The sequence below is a fragment of the Cynocephalus volans genome, chromosome 12 (genome assembly GCF_027409185.1).
Source record: "Cynocephalus volans isolate mCynVol1 chromosome 12, mCynVol1.pri, whole genome shotgun sequence".
Classification (NCBI taxonomy): domain Eukaryota; kingdom Metazoa; phylum Chordata; class Mammalia; order Dermoptera; family Cynocephalidae; genus Cynocephalus; species Cynocephalus volans.
In genome coordinates, this window is record NC_084471.1 from 699310 (window position 1) to 715106 (window position 15797).

At 48.5% G+C, this 15797-nt stretch overlaps 1 protein-coding gene across 8 annotated transcripts in view; it reads right to left on the reverse strand.

Annotated features, from left to right (window-relative positions):
• PPP6R2 (protein phosphatase 6 regulatory subunit 2) overlaps positions 1-15797 on the reverse strand; it is a 128976-nt gene that overhangs the window by 105679 nt on the left and 7500 nt on the right. For 7 of the 8 annotated variants that reach the window (XM_063115783.1, XM_063115784.1, XM_063115786.1 and 4 more), the window contains exon 1: positions 4227-4421. The exons of the other annotated variant lie outside the window; for it this stretch is intronic. The gene's annotated coding sequence lies outside the window, so the exon portion shown is untranslated. Of the gene's footprint in view, positions 1-4226; positions 4422-15797 lie in introns of those variants that run through there. 8 annotated transcript variants of the gene reach the window in all.

Consider the following 15797-nt stretch of genomic DNA (forward strand, 5'->3'; position numbering starts at 1 on the left):
ACACCAGATGTAGCTGTCCCAGAATCATAAGCCAAATAAACCTCTGTTCTTCTTAAATTACCCAGTCTCAGGTATTCTATTACAGCAACACAAAACGGACTAAAACACCACTACAACCTCAATGGCTAAAATTAAAGACTGACAATACCAAGTACTGACATAGATGTGGAGAAAGTGGAACTCTTATAAACTACTGGTAGGAATTTAAAATGGTACCAGTTTGGAAAATTATTTGGCACTTTCTAAAAAAGTGAAACATACATCTATACTATGACCCAGCAATTCCCTACCTAGATATTCACCCAACAGAAGTAACATATGTTCACACAAAAGACTTGTACAAGAATCGTCATAGTGACTTTAGTCATAATAGCCCAAAAGTGAAAGCAACCCAATGTCCATCAACAGGAAAAAGGATGATGAACAAATTATGCTATTTTCATGTAAGAGAATACTACTCAGATAAAAGGCAACAAACTACAGATACATCAAAGCCAATAAATCTCAAAAACATTACATTTGAGCAAATGACAGACACAAAGGACCATATACTTTATAATTTCAGGGGTGATGGAAATATTCTATATCTTGATATAAATAATGGACATGTACATTTTACTGGGTGTAAAATACTCTTCAATAATTTTTAAATGAAATATTTTAAACAAAATAAAAATTAAAGATTATACATTCTGTGTTAAAAAGAAGAGGGCTGCTCCCTCCCTGTATATGGACACAACATGATATAACTGTTACTTAAAAGCAAGCAAGATACTGAAGAATGTGTGACGTATGCTAATCATTTCTGTAAAATATATAAATACCTCTCTCTCTCTCTCTCTCTCTCTCTCTCTCACACACACACACACACACACACACACACACACACACACACACACACACACACACGATCATCTGTTATTAAACTATCTTTAGAAGGAAACAAAAGAAAACAGAACTAATGAGTTGCTTTGGAAGAGAAAGGGGGTAGCTGAGGGACATGGTCAGAGCGATCGTGATTTCACAATACACACTTTAGTACCTTTTACATTTTAATCTGAATTCAGATTACCATGTGCATGAGCTATCCACAGGAGGCAAGGTGAAAAGCAAAGCTCTAGAGTCTAACCACACGAGCTGAGTCTTGGCTCTCAATGTATTTACTGTGACCTTGGATATGCTACATAATTTGTGCTTCAGTGTTCTCATGTGAATATTATTAACAGGTATATTGAGAGTAACTACATTGGTAAGTTGTTTTAAAGATTAAATGAGATGGTACAGGTTATGCACTTTAAAAAATGCCTGGGCTTGTTTTTCTTTTCTTTTTTGTTCTTTTTGCAGCTGGCTGGTATGGGGTATCCGAATCCATGCCCTTGGTGTTACAACTCTAACCAACTGAGCTAACCTGCCAGTCCCTGGGCCCATTTTTCTAAATAAAGCTTTCTTGGAAAACGTGCACATGGGCGCGCGTGCATGCGTGCACACACACACACACACACACACACACACACACAAACACACACAAAGTGACTGGTACATAATCAGCTATCATTATTATTATTCAAAAATTTAACACAATAAAATATTTTAAAAAGTAGCCTTTCCACTAACCAAAGGAAAAGAAAGGCTTTAGAGTCAAACTGCCCGGGGTACAAATCCTGGCTCTGTCACTTATTTTGTTGTATATCTCAGTTTCTTCATTTGTGAAACAAGGAAGTAATAGTTCCTATATCCTAGGATTACTGTGAGATTTAAATAATTCACATAAAGTATTTAATACAATAGCACAAAATAAATGCTTAATGCATTCTGCTATGTGTATATGTTTTTAAAAGAATAGCCATTCCTAAGGCTTAAATATAATCTCCATACTGATAGTTCTTTATCTGCAGGCTGACCCTCTCCTCTGGGCTCCAGATTCTTCCTCAAGACACATTCTCCCTAAGAACCCTTGGACTTCTCAGGCTTCTCCCATCACTTTCAGCCAAGAGAAAGACATGCTTTCCACCTTCAGTCTATAATAATCCCCCACCCCTGCCACAACCCCAACTCAGCATCCCCATTTCAGTAAACAGTGCTACTGCCCACCCACCTGTTCCATCAAGAATCCTAGAAATCACCCTGAATCCTCTCATCCCTCACAACCCTCTTCTGATCTATCAGCTAGTCCCTCCCAACAGTTCTACCTCTAAAACATTTCCCTAAATCAACCACGGAGGTATAAAGCACTGCAACAACTACACCCTGCTCCTATCCACGTGCCAATGTCCATATGATCATGGCACTCCCCGATTCAATCTCCAGCCCAGGTTTTCCCCACTTCTCAGACTCAAGGCCCAACTCCTCACCAACACCTGCAAGAAAACCATGATTAGAAGACCAGCTCTCCTACCCAGGCTCCTGTCTCTCTCTCCCTTACCCTATCCACATAAGTCTTAAGCTTCTGGAGGAGACCCAGCACTTTCCCACCTCAAGGCCTTTGCACGTGTTGTTCTCTCAGCCTGGAAAGCTCTGTCTCCCTACTCTTCCCATAGCTAGCTTCTTCTCATTTTCCAGAGCCTAGCTGACATGAGACTTAAAGAAGTCAAAAGGAAAGAGAAGGGGCTGAGCCCGTGGCGCACTCGGTAGCGCGCTGCGCTAGCAGCGCGGCGACGCTCCCGCCGCCGCGGGTTCGGATCCTATATACGGATGACCGGTGCACTCCCTGGCTGAGCGCCGGTCACGGGGAAAAAAAAAAAAAAAAAAAAAGGAAAGAGAAGCCAGAAAGGAAGGAACTTGAAGAGGTGAACAGCTGAGAGTGTCAACCATGAAAAGGGCACTGAGAGCCCAAGGGCATGGCAGGGAGAGGCTTTGCGGGAGGTGATGGGGGTGTGTGTGAAAGAATAAGGGGCTGGGGAAGGGCACTGGGACAAGATGGGTGGGTACAGTGACAAAATGGGGGAAAGGGGCATTACAGTGACAGGCAGGGACTAAGTGAAAGTGACAGACTGGGGGAAGCTGGAGGTGTGCAGGGCAGGGGATCAGTAACAAACTGGGAGCAGTCAGTAACAAGTGGGTAGACAATGCAGGTAGGTAGGCTGCAAGGACACATAGCAGCAGGTGGGGGAAACCATAAAGGGTGCCAAGTAAGGTGCATGGGGGAAGGCGACAGGTGTGAAAGAAAAGAGAATGGGGATGGAGGAAGGAATGGGGCAGTGTGAGGTAAGGAGAGAGGCCAGGAGGACGACAGAATGGCGGTCGGTGACTGGTGATGTCTGGAGCTGTAATGGGGTGTGACAGGAAACTGAAGTGGTGATGGAAAGAGCGGCCCAGTAACAGAAAGAGTGGTCAGTGACTGGACAGCAGGAGTGGTGACCCTGGGCACTGAGAGAGAAGTGCCTCACACTGACAGGCGGGAGAGGAGCACCGGGAGGACACTGTTACCACAGCAGGGCAGCAGGGCAGTCACAGGAAGGGTCCCTAACAAACGAGAGGTGACGGAGGACACTGACAGGAAGAAGGCACTGGCTTCAAGAGAGGACTGAGTGGGGGGGGCAGTGCCTTGACAGGCCTGACATGGGGGCACTAACACTGAAAAGGAGAGGGGCCTTGACAGGCAGCGAGGGGGGACACACTTATGGGGGAGCACACTGACAAGGGGAGCACTGACAGGTGGGAGGACCCCTGAAAGGGGGTCACAGACAGGTGGAACTAACAAGGAGGGCACTGGTGGGAGGGGTCACTGACTGACAGGGGGACACTGATGGACAGGAGGGGGCACTGAAAGGCGGGGGCCACTGAGAGGAAGCAGGAATGACAGGAGGGAGGAAATGACAGGAGGCAACGATGACAGAAGGGGGAATAACAAGAGGGGGCACTGACAGGAGGGGACACTGACATGAGGGGAATGAGAGGAGGGGACACTGACAGGAGGGGACCGACAAGAGGGTGAATGACAGGAGGGGACACTGACATGAGGGGAATGAGAGGAGACACTGACAGGAGGGGACACTGACAGGAGGGGACTGACAGGAGGGGGAGTGACAGGAGGGGACACTGACATGAGGGGAATGAGAGGAGGAGACACTGACAGGAGGGGACACTGACAGGAGGGGGAGTGACAGGAGGGGGAGTGACAGGAGGGGACACTGACACGAGGGGGAATGACAGGAGGGGACACTGGCAGGAGGGGACACCGGCAGGAGGCGCACTGAGGGCGAGAGGGCCCGGGCGGGCGCGCTCACCTGTCCCGCGGGCCGGGCGTCGCGGCGGCTCCTCAGAGGCCCGGTTGGAAGCCCGGTTGGAGGCCAGGGTGCTGGCGGAGGCGAAGGCCTGGCTACCTCGGTCGGGCGGCCCGCACATGGGCCCGGCCCGGGCGCGGCGCCTGCGGACACGAGAGCGGCCGACCGGGCTCGTTCCGACTCGGGCCGCGGGCGGCGCTGGGATCGCTCCAAAATGGCGGCGGCGGCGGCGGCGCGGGGGCGTGGTCTCGGCGCGGGCGCGCGGGCGCGTGCTGCCGGGGGGCGGGGCGGGGGCGGGGGGGCGGGGCGGGGGCGGGGCCGGCGCGAGCTCTCCGGAGGCGGCCCATACAGCCCTGGCGGGAGCGCGAAGACGCTAGAGTGTCCGGGGCCTGGGAGCCTGGTGCGAAGGTGCTGCGTCTTTCCTTTTACTTCTCCCTCTGAGGAATTGGCTAAATGTGTATACAAGCATAGTTAACTCTTTTTATGGGATAATACATTTTCTAATGCCACAAAACAACAAAACCCCAACAGTGGCCTGAAACAATTTGAGGGCCACACACCTAGGTAAGAGGTCTCCTAATGTGGCCCAGGAAGACCCGTTTTCTCCGTGGGGCCTTCCCCTCTGCGGAAGGCCTCTCCCACTGGGGCACCTGCGTGTGTCCTTAACTTCTTGAGTATGTGGCGTGGACACAGCCAGTGTAAGAGTGAGCAGTGGTCAGCCCATGTGGCCTGCAGAGGCCCCTGCATGTGCTGTTTTCTAACTGGACTGGGAATGCCTGAGCAGGCAGCCACCAGGCGTTGCTTTTTCCAGATGCCCCATATGATGAATTTTGGACGTGACTGGTACCACTGTGCACAGAATGAGCACAAAATAGCCACCAGCCTCATCTTCCGCTACAGCACCAAGCCCTCCCACCCCTTCTTCCCATTACGAGAAGCCTCCTGACTTAGACAGAAAGCCCTTTGCTTCTGCAAGGACACAGTTCTCCACCCCAATCCACATTAGCGTAATGCCCCTCCTCGATGGTATCAGCCAGCCCTTGGCCACTACATAAGCTCTACCACCCCCACACCTGCTGCTGTCCCCCATTTTCAGGGCAGCCCCAGGCTGTTCCCCACTTTGAGCGCAGCCTGGCAGATTCTTTTCCTTTAATAAAGCTTGAACGGTACTTGGCGTCTCAGCTCACTTTCTTTCATTATGGTGACGAAACCCAGGAAGGGTCTTGGCCAGATCGTCGGATGATTCCCCTCTCTCTTGGGTTGATTGGCTCCCCGCCACCCTTCCCGGACCTGCCGAAACCAGGTGCCTCCATGACTCTCTACTTTTGCTGTTTCAGACCAACACATCCAACACCAGCCTCAATTCAGGGTGAGTCAGTGGGTCTGTCCCGCCTCTACAAGTTCCCCTGACTACTCTCTATGACTCTGGTCTCTATTGAGGGAACTTTTCTCATGCCCCCCAACTATTGAAGGACGCATCATTAGCTGGTCATGGCTTTTTTCTCGAAAAGAAGATGCACACCAAGGAGGATGCTCCTTGCTGGCACTCTTCTCCTACCAGGCTGACTGCCCTTTCTCACCCTCTACATGGGATCCTCACGATCCAAACCTCCACACTCTATGCCCTTGGGCTGTCTCCTGGCCAATTCCTTGGCCTCCAGGGAGACATTAAACCTAAATGTCTCATTTTTTTTTTAAAGATGACCGGTAAGGGGTTCTTAACCCTTGACTTAGTGTTGTCAGCACCACGCTCTCCCAAGTGAGCCACGGGCTGGCCCTTAAACATCCCATTTGCTACTGTACTCAGCACTCTATGCCTCTGAGCTCTCCTGGCCAATCTCTCGGCCTCCAAGGAGACATTAAAACTCAAATGCCTTGTTACAATAGATCCCAGTGGCCACAAGATGGCACTCTCAATTTAGATACTCACTGAAATGGCAAGACAGAGAGATTCCTTTATGTTCAGGCCTTCTCCTATCTCTGAACGTGGTCTTCTCTCTGTCAAAACTGTCTCATGTCTCAAATTCTCCTAGCTCATGCTCGACTTCCCCTTCCAGTCTCAGATCAATCTGCTGATCTGTCAGACTACTCTGCTACCTGTATGGGCCACCTTGACTACCTCCATACGCTCCATCCTTCACCAGCCTCTCCACATTTCCCTCTCTTCCCTCTACCTGGCCTCCAGACGCTCGTCCTCAGCCACTTAACCCCTCCCCTTCTCTCCCTTCGTCAGGTAACAACCCTGCCTCAGCTCCAGCTTTTTATTATTCTTCCGTGAAGTACCTGGGACAGAATTGTCCAAGTCCGTGTACAGGGAGCAGGTCTGGATGGTGGCTCAGGTACATGCTCAAAATAATAGGCAGCCTGTGGGAGCCATTGCTTTTCCTTGCACGGACCCAAATTGGAACTACCAGGCTGGCCATGGGGATCGGGATCTCTGGGATAACATGACCACACACGTACTTCTTGGCCTCCAAAAGGCTACTCACAAGTCAGTCAATTATGACAAGCTTAGAGAAATCACACTGAGATCCAATGAAAATCCCGAGTTTCTAACCCACCTCTCTGAGGCTTTACATGAATACACATGTATAGACCCAAACTCCCCTGCAGTCATGGCCCTCTTCTACTCTCATTTCATTACCCAATCAGCCCCTGATATTAAAAAAACTATAAAAGAGATCAGGCCAAATACCAGCTCCTGGCTAATGCCATCCATGGCTCACATACTCCAAAGCCAGCTGCCTTAAGAGGCTAGCCACCTGAGAACTGCTTCAAATGCAGTCAACCAGGCCACTTGGCCTGGGCCTGTTGTAACCTGTCCTCACTGCAAATGGCCAGGTCACTGGGGAGTTGACTGTGCCACTCACCAGAGAGGGAGTGGCCCAGTCTCTAACCCACAAGCTTTAACTCTGTGGCCATCCCTACTGGAGCTGCTTGGCTTTTCCCAGGAGGAGGACTAACGATGCCCAGGGCCCAAGGTCCCCACAAAGATCACCACATGTGAGCCCAGAGTAACTCTCCTCATAGCAGATAAGCTGATCTCTTTTGTTATCAATAAGGGGGACATTTACTCTACCCTTCCTGAATATGTAGGACCAACAATCCCATCCTCTATCACAATAGTAGGGGTCACAGGATCAGAATACCTCGCACAGATTGCTCAACCCCTTTCCTGCACCCTACATCACACCCAATTCACACACAAATTCTTAATAATGCCTCAATGCCCAGCCCTCTTACTGGGATGGGACATTCTTTCCAAATTCAAAGCTACTGTTACCCTAAACACTTTAACTCCAGCTACAATACTCCTGTTACAGGCTGCCCCAGACCTGGACCCTGAGGCTTCCACCTTCCCCTCCCCCTCGGACAAGGTTAATCCCTAGTATGGGACGGTGCTTCTCCCTGCATTGCTGTGCACCATTCCCCTATCCTTGTTAAGTTGTGGAACCCCTCTTTGTTCCCTAATGTCCCACAGTACCCCATCACTAACAAACACCTAATAGGCTTAAAACCTGTGGAACACAAACTCCTTTCTTCTCATCTCTTATGGCCTACCCACTCACCTTTCAATACACCCACCCTTCTGGTTAGAAAGCCTAACGGCTCATACCATTTAGTACAGGACTGATCCTGACACACGCCGTTCCCTACAACTCACCTGGACAGTACTACCTCAGGGGCTTTGGGATAGACCCCACTTTTCCAGCCAAGCCTTAGCTCGAGACTTACCTGAACTTCCCCCGACCTCTAGCACTTTAATATAATATGTGGATGACCTCCTCCTTTGTAGCCCCTCCTATGAGGATTCACAGTTCCACACTGTTGCTCTCCTTAATTTCCTGGGCTCCAGGGGATATCCAGTGTCCCCCAGCAAGGCCCAAATTTCTTCCCCTTCAGTCACCTACTTGGGAGTCCACCTCACCCCCAACACCAGAGTTAATTTCTGAACTCCCTACTCCTACCACAAAGGGTGAAATCCTTTCTTTCTTGGGGCTTGCAGGGTATCTTTGCCTATGGATTCCTAACTTTGGCAGCTAGCAAAGCCACTTTATGGGGCAGCCAAAGGGGATCCTGACATTCCTTTAGATCCCACAAAGCTAATTCATTCTCCCTTCCAGCGATTAAAAGCCACTCTCCTCACAGCCCCAGCTCTATCTCTTTCAAACCTATCTCATCCTTTTATCCTATATGTCACCAAAACCCAAGGATTGGCAGTGGGCGTTTTGGGACAAAAGGCAAAAGATATTTTCTCCCTGGTTGCAAACCTCTCAACACCGCACTCTCCCGAGTGAGCCACGGGCCGGCCCTGGTTGCATACCTCTCAAAACAATTAGACACCACAGCTCAAGAATGGGCCCCTGTTTATAGGCCTTGGCGGCAGCTGCCCTTTTAACACAAGAAAGCTCTAAACTAACTTGGCAAACAGTCAAGACCTTCTCAGCCATAAGGCCAAGTCAATTCTCTCCCCTTCCTGCCTACAACTTATCCACCTCACTTTCATTGAAAATTCCCAGTTTTCCTTCAAACCTTGCCCTTCCCTTAAATCCAGCCACTCTCAGCCAAAAACACTCATGACCCTTAGAACACAATTGCATGGAGGCTTTAGACCTCTTTCTCAATCCCTTTCCACACATCTCCCTGCATCCCATTACACGGTTCATAGATGGGAGTGCAACCTGCATGCCTGTCCCCTGGATGGGTTATGCAATAGTAAATCTAACACAAGCTATTGAGGCTGCACAACTCCCAGAGGAGGGTGGGGTTATACACTGCAGAGGACACCAAACCTCCAATGACCCCATAGCCCAAGGAAACAAACTGGTGGATCTAACTGCAAAACAGGCTGCTCAGTCACCAGGACCCCTACTCTTCCTCTCCCACTCAGGTCCTTCTCATGGTCCCTACATCCTTATCCCAATACACACTCCAAGAAATACAACACCTCCAACAGTTGGGGGCACAGAGAAAGGACAACTGGCATACTCTTCAGTCACTATGTCCTCCCTACTATACAAGCTGAGCAAATCCTTTTAGATTTCCATAATTTGGTTCATATAGGCTATGAACCTCTACTGCGCCTTCCTCAGCTCTTATATTACTCTCTCCACAAAAGGACATGCTATCTTCTAACCTTACTAGGTACTTTTTCAGGTTGGTTTGAGGCTTTTCCCTGCACTTCAGAGGATGCTGCAGCAGTAATGCATGCTCCCACCTCAGAAATCATCCCTCATTTTGGCTTCCCCACCAGTCACTCACTCACCTACGGGCTGCCCCCCGCAAGCCCACAGGCCTCAGACCCGTTGAATCTATGGACTGTAGACCCTTCACCCTCACACCTCTCCCTTCCAGCTCATCGCCTTTAGGCCAGTGTCTCCCTACCCTTTCGCTCATTAGGGATCTTCTTAGGGAACAGGCCAACCTTCTATTACCTCATCCTTTCCCCACCCCACCCCTCAGACTGTAAACTGAGCCTGGGACAGCAAGTGTATATTAAAACCTGAATCCCAAAGCCCCTCTCACCATGCTGGGAAGGGCCTTATACAGAACTTCTCACCAACCCCACGGCAGTAAAGTACTAAGAAAGGCCCCTTGGTATCACTTATCCTTGGTAAAACTAGCACCCGAGACTTTACCCAAAGAATGTGTTAACACCAAGCCAGAGGGGTCCCTCTGCTCAACCCCCAACCCAACATCTCCTTACACTTTGTCCATTTTAGGACCCACAAAACTGAACATCTTCAGGACCCCTGCTCTTCCCCCAATCCCATGAGAAGGATGGTCTTTCCCCAGCGATTATCCTCTCACTCCTGCAGGCCCGCTCCACGTCCTTCACACAGGAGCTGCTCCAAGACTGGTCCCGACCTGCTATCGCAGGTTTGCCATCGTGGGACATGACAAGTACATGCCACCCCGTGTCCCTAACCTTTATTATACTATCTGTTCTAGTACTTACTACAGGATTAGCCAGTGCTCCCCAGAGCAGTGTAACATTATAGGAAGTTTTCTCCTGGCCTCCTTTACCTCCTATCAGTAGGATGCTTCTTAGCAAGTTCATTGTGACAATGTGCCCTTTAAATTCTTTTGGCTCCCTCGCCCTTTGCATCCTTCTCGTGTTTTTCCTCCTATCTCAGTGCTCCCCCTTACCTGGAACATGGAGGTTCCAGGTCCACAGGGACGATGCAGTCCTCAGTGAATCAGACTGGTCCCCAAGCGACTCATCTGTCTCCCACTTCGGGAGAAACTTTTTGTGGTCACCGCCCCTCCCTGTCGATGCAGCCTGCAATGTTTCCACAAATGTCTCTTCACTTTCCTCTAATGTCACCTCAATGGGGACTGTCAGCATTGTGCGGGGCCTGCCCACACTCTGCCTCACTAACACCACACGCTACCACTCACTTACCCCCTCCTCATCCATGCCCTAAAACCGGAATGTATTTCCTTTGTAAAGCTACAGTTATCCCATTGCCTGCCCCCCTAACGTGATTTCTTGCATATTCTTTTGGCTCATCTCCGACATCACCCTCCAGAGAGATGGAGAGATGGAGACGGGACTGGGACTAACTTCAGCCCCCCTCTCAGGAAGTGCCCCCTGCTCCCGTAGGGCACTAATTGTACCTTTTAATTGGGGCAGGGATCCTTCCTGCAACTGGGACTGGCACAGCGGGCCCTGCTACTGCCTCTCAATTCTATCAAAAACTCTCAGAAGAACTAAGTATAGACAGCACCTCCTCCCTCCAGTGACAGGTCACCTCACTCGTGACAGTCAACAGTCGTTTTACAGAACCGTCGGGCCCTTGGCTTCCTTACAGCTGAGAAGGGAGGCACCTGCCTCTTCTCAGGAGAGGAATGCTGTTATTACATAGATGAGTCTGGGGTGATCCAAAACAACTGAAACCATTTCACTGAATGCTTGGAACCCTCGCTATGCCCCTACTAGGACCCCTAACTGTGCTGGGACTCAGCTTACTCTTTGGCCCCTGTCTCTTTTGGTGTTTCTCTAATTTCTTGCAGGAACATATGCAGGCTTTCATCAACCAAAAGGTCGCTGAATTGTTCCTGCAAGGGGGATATCAGCCCCTCAGAACCAGCAACCCTTCCCCGGAGGAATACAGCCTCCCCACACGAAACCAGTACCCCGCCACTTAATTGCTTTACCCGCCAACATAAATCTTTTACTTTTTCATATCTTCGCCCATCTCCAGCAGGACGTAGCTTCAGAAAAATGAGACCTTTGCCCCCTTTCCCTCCTTCTTATACTTAAAAGGCAGGAATGATGGATTTTGGACATGACTGGTGCCATTGTGCACACAATGAGCACAAAATAGCCGCCGGCCTTGTCTTCCACTCCAGCACCAAGCGGCTCCCCACTTCCCTTTACAAGAAGCCTCGTGACTTAAACAGAAACACTTTTGCTTCTACAGGCGTGCAGTTCTCCGCCCTGCTTGCAGAGTTTCCACATTAGCATAATGCCCCTCCTGGATGGTATCAGCCAGCCTTGGCCACTATATAAGCTCTACCACCCCACACCTGCTGCTGTCCCCCATTTTCAGGGCAGCACCAGGCTGTTCCCCACTTTGAGCACAGCCTGGCAGATTCTTTTCCTTTAATAAAGCTTGAACAGTATCCAGCATCTCGGCTCACTTTCTTTCACCATAGATTTTTGCAGTGTTTTGTACATTAAATATGTGCCTATTTAACATTTGTTGGAATTGTTTAATCAAACTAATCTCTAAAATGAGAATTATTATTTCAGGAGTCAGTGTGAACCATGGGAAAATGTTGAAAAAAGAAATGGAACTTTTAAGTAACATCTAAACACTTGCACCAGTTATTCACTAATTGCCTCTCAACTCCAAATTCATCAGCGGTCTCTGCGGAATCGGATCCGGACCCTCAAACATTTTTCCTTTACCAGGGGGCACTGTTAAACCTTGTCAGTAGAGGGTGCCAGAGAGATGTTGCAGGAGGAGAAGGTTTTGCTGCCTTTGTCTCTCGGGTGGTTGGTAGGCCCGGGGCTTCCCCATGCCTGTGTCCTGCCGTGGTCAGCAGCACCCAGCGGCCAGCAGCTTTCCCCAGCCCCCCCTCGGTTTTATAGAAGAACGTCTCTGGTGAGACATATCCCCCTGAACAGGTTTCCCCCAGTATCCTAAAGGGCAGTTTCTGGACAGTTTGTTGAATGAACTTCCAGGAAGTGAGGATAAAAAAGCATCAGCCTTACAACAGAGAAGAGAGATGCCCTGCATCAATGGGCTCTGTCCCCCTGTCATGATTGTCCTCACTCAAGGCAGCTCCCTGCAGGAGCTGGAGGTGTGCTGAGTTGACCTGCAGAAGGGGAGAACCAGGTGCAGCAGACACTCTAGCAGTCTTTTCACTGCCATGACAGTGAGCAACCCTCTGCCTGATCTTAATTCTTCTCCTGTGCTCAGATCAGAGTCCTTGGGGTCAGCAGGAGCCCCTCTCCTCCTCTCACTCCCACATGGGATTCATAAGCAAATCTGCTCCCCCACTTCAACTGGTGGCCCACTCTCTACTGCCTTTATCCTGGCGCAAGACCAGATTCTCTCACCTGACTCACAACAGCAGCCGCCGGACAGACTCCCTGTTTCTAGCTTGGAGTACTTGCTGTAGGTCAGCTTGCTGAATCAGCATAGCACCCAGGGGGATTCAGATAACGTAGGTCAGATCACATCTCTCCCCCAGGGGCTTCTGTCTCACAGGGTGAGCACCACAGTTCTTGCTGTGGCACACAAGGCCCTACCTAATCTCATCTTCCCTACTCTGCCCCTGGTTCATCTGACTCCAGTCATGATAACCTCCTGCCCCAGGATATATGCTCATGCTGTCCCTGTGTCCTTGCCTGCTCTTCCCCTAGTTTCTGCTTTGTTTGCTGACTTGTCTGGTAGATCTTTACTCTGTTGTCCCTTTCCTAGTGAGGGCTTCCCTGGCCGCCCTGTTTGAAATCTCAAGCCTCCCCCAACACACATACACACACTTCATAGCCCCCTTCCCTGCTTTACCTTTCCTCCTTTGCAATTGCATCAGTAGTCTCAGTCCAATCAGGGGACAGAAACCACACAATGATTTCAACAGGGAAACTTTTATATAAAATAAATTATCAATAACATGGGATTAATTATAAAGGAATAAAGATAACTCTGTATTCAAGAAATGACAAAACTTGGCAGGGATTTTCCTCCCTAAGGTGGAAGTTCATTCCTTGTTAGAGAGGTGTGACTGCAGCACAGCTGATGACAGAGACACTCCCTGGGTTGTCCTGGGACAGAGCTGATCTGTGGTCACCGAGGAGAGGCTAGTAGGCTGGAATACACCCCTCTAAGGTACAGGTGGGCGGGCCAAGGCTAGAAAACCTATATCTGAGGTGGCAGTGAGACTCACTGGGAATCCACCTATGGGAGTGCAACTGAAACTCAGTGGGAAGCTATCCACAGGGGTGGCACCAAAACTTGGTGAGGATCCATGTCCTCCACACGTGCCCCTGGCAACCTGGCAGCAGGTGCAAGAGGAGAAAGAATGCACAACTGACCCAAGAAGTCTCCTCCTCCTGCAGTGACTCTCTAGCAACGTCTACTGGCAAAGCTTGACATCATGCCAATGGCAAGTCACAAATGCATACAGGACCCCAGCTCCACCATCACCGAGCAGACAATGAAAAGTGGGTTCAGAGCTGATGCAATGTGTTAATATGTTTCTGTTGCTTATAACAAAATACCTGGAACTGGGTAATTTCTAAAGAAACAATATTTATTGCTTGCAGTTTCAGAGGCTGGGAAGTCCAAAGCCCAGGGAACACATCTGGGGAAGGTCTTCTTTGGTGGTGATTTTAGCAAATGCAGAGTATCACACTGCAAGAAAGGCAGGAGCAGAGACAGAGCTCCGCATGGGCTCTCATTTTAAAGCCCTCAGAACCATGCCCACGACCACCATTATACCATCAGATGGATTAATCCATTCACTGTGGCACGGTCCTCACAATCTAATCCCCAATTCAAGGTCCCACCTTTCAACTACCATAATAGGATTTCCCACCTTCAACAGCCACAGTGGGGATTAAGTTTTGGGGGAACATACAGTCCAAGCAGGCATTAAGTGGAAAATTGGCACAGTCCAATCCTCTGCATAATCAGCTTCTGTATGCACCCTTTCATACATGTTTGAACTTCCATACAACAAAACAATGCTATACTTTCACACCCAACAAGATACATCTATCCTTATTGCAAGTGAAGAAAATCCTCACCCTTTCCTGAGAATGAGGGTATATGCACACTCCCAATAATCATTTTATCTATCCCTGGCTATATTCATTACTCCTCTAATTCTGTCACTATCCCATTGAATAGTCTCTTATGTTAACCCTAAATAATGAAGTTAACCTCTAACAACTTGTATATTTTTTTAAATGGAAAGGAGAAGAAAATGGTTAGTATATGCAAATACATAACATAACAAGTAAAGAGAAAATATGCAAAACTACTTCAGTCGTTGTTTCTGTAACTGGGTCTCAAGACATAGTTGATATGTATGGCTGTTTAACAGATATCGCTCCTAAATCACCTTATAGTGTACACACAACAGCTAGAACAAAGCTAAGTATTTCTGACACTGAAGGATTAAAGAAAATAAATTCTACCACTAATAACACGAAATGCAAAATTATTCATCAATAAATCAGAAAAAAACGAAAAACTGTGATGTAAAATTAGTGCTGCCTCTGAAGGACCACCAGAGCAGGAGTAACTATGGGCTTTTCCTGTCCTTCCCTCAAAATCCCCACAGTGCCACAAGACACAGGCCCAGGCCCTGGAAGACCACTGGACCAGAAACCCCAAGTAGGATGAACACAGGGAGAGCCACACCTGTATACACCATAATCAAATTACCACATGTCAAAGATAGAAAATCATGAAAGCAGCAAGAAAAAAATATATATCTCATCACATAAAGGGGAACAAAAATACAGTTAATAGTTGATTTTTCATAAAAGACAACAGAGGCCATAAAGGCAGTAAAATGACATATTCAACGTGCTGAAGGAAAAACAAAACCTGTCAATGAACAAATTCTTTAAAAAAAAAAAGACGACGGGTAAGGGGATCTTAACCCTTGACTTGGTGTTGTCAGCACCACACTCTCCCAAGTGAGCCACAGGCCGGCCCTCAATGAAATAATTCTAAACCCAGCAAAAACTATCCTTTGGAAGTAAAGGTGGATGGTTTCTTGTACTGGCCAGCCACCAAAAAAAAAAGGTGAGATAAAGACATTCCCAGATATGCAAAATAGAAAATTTGTTGCCAGCAGATCTTCCCTATAAGAAGTACTAAAGCAAGTCCTTCAAGCTGAAAGGAAGTGACACCTGATGTTCACTTAAATCCATGTGAGTGAATGAAGAGCACCAGAACCAAATTCAGCAACATACAAAAAGGATTATCTACCAAGACTAATAGGGTTTATTTCAGGAATGCAAGGTTGGTTTAGCATCCAAAACTCAATTATGGAATGTACTACATTAATAGAATAGAGGACAAAAACCACAGGAGCGTCACAACA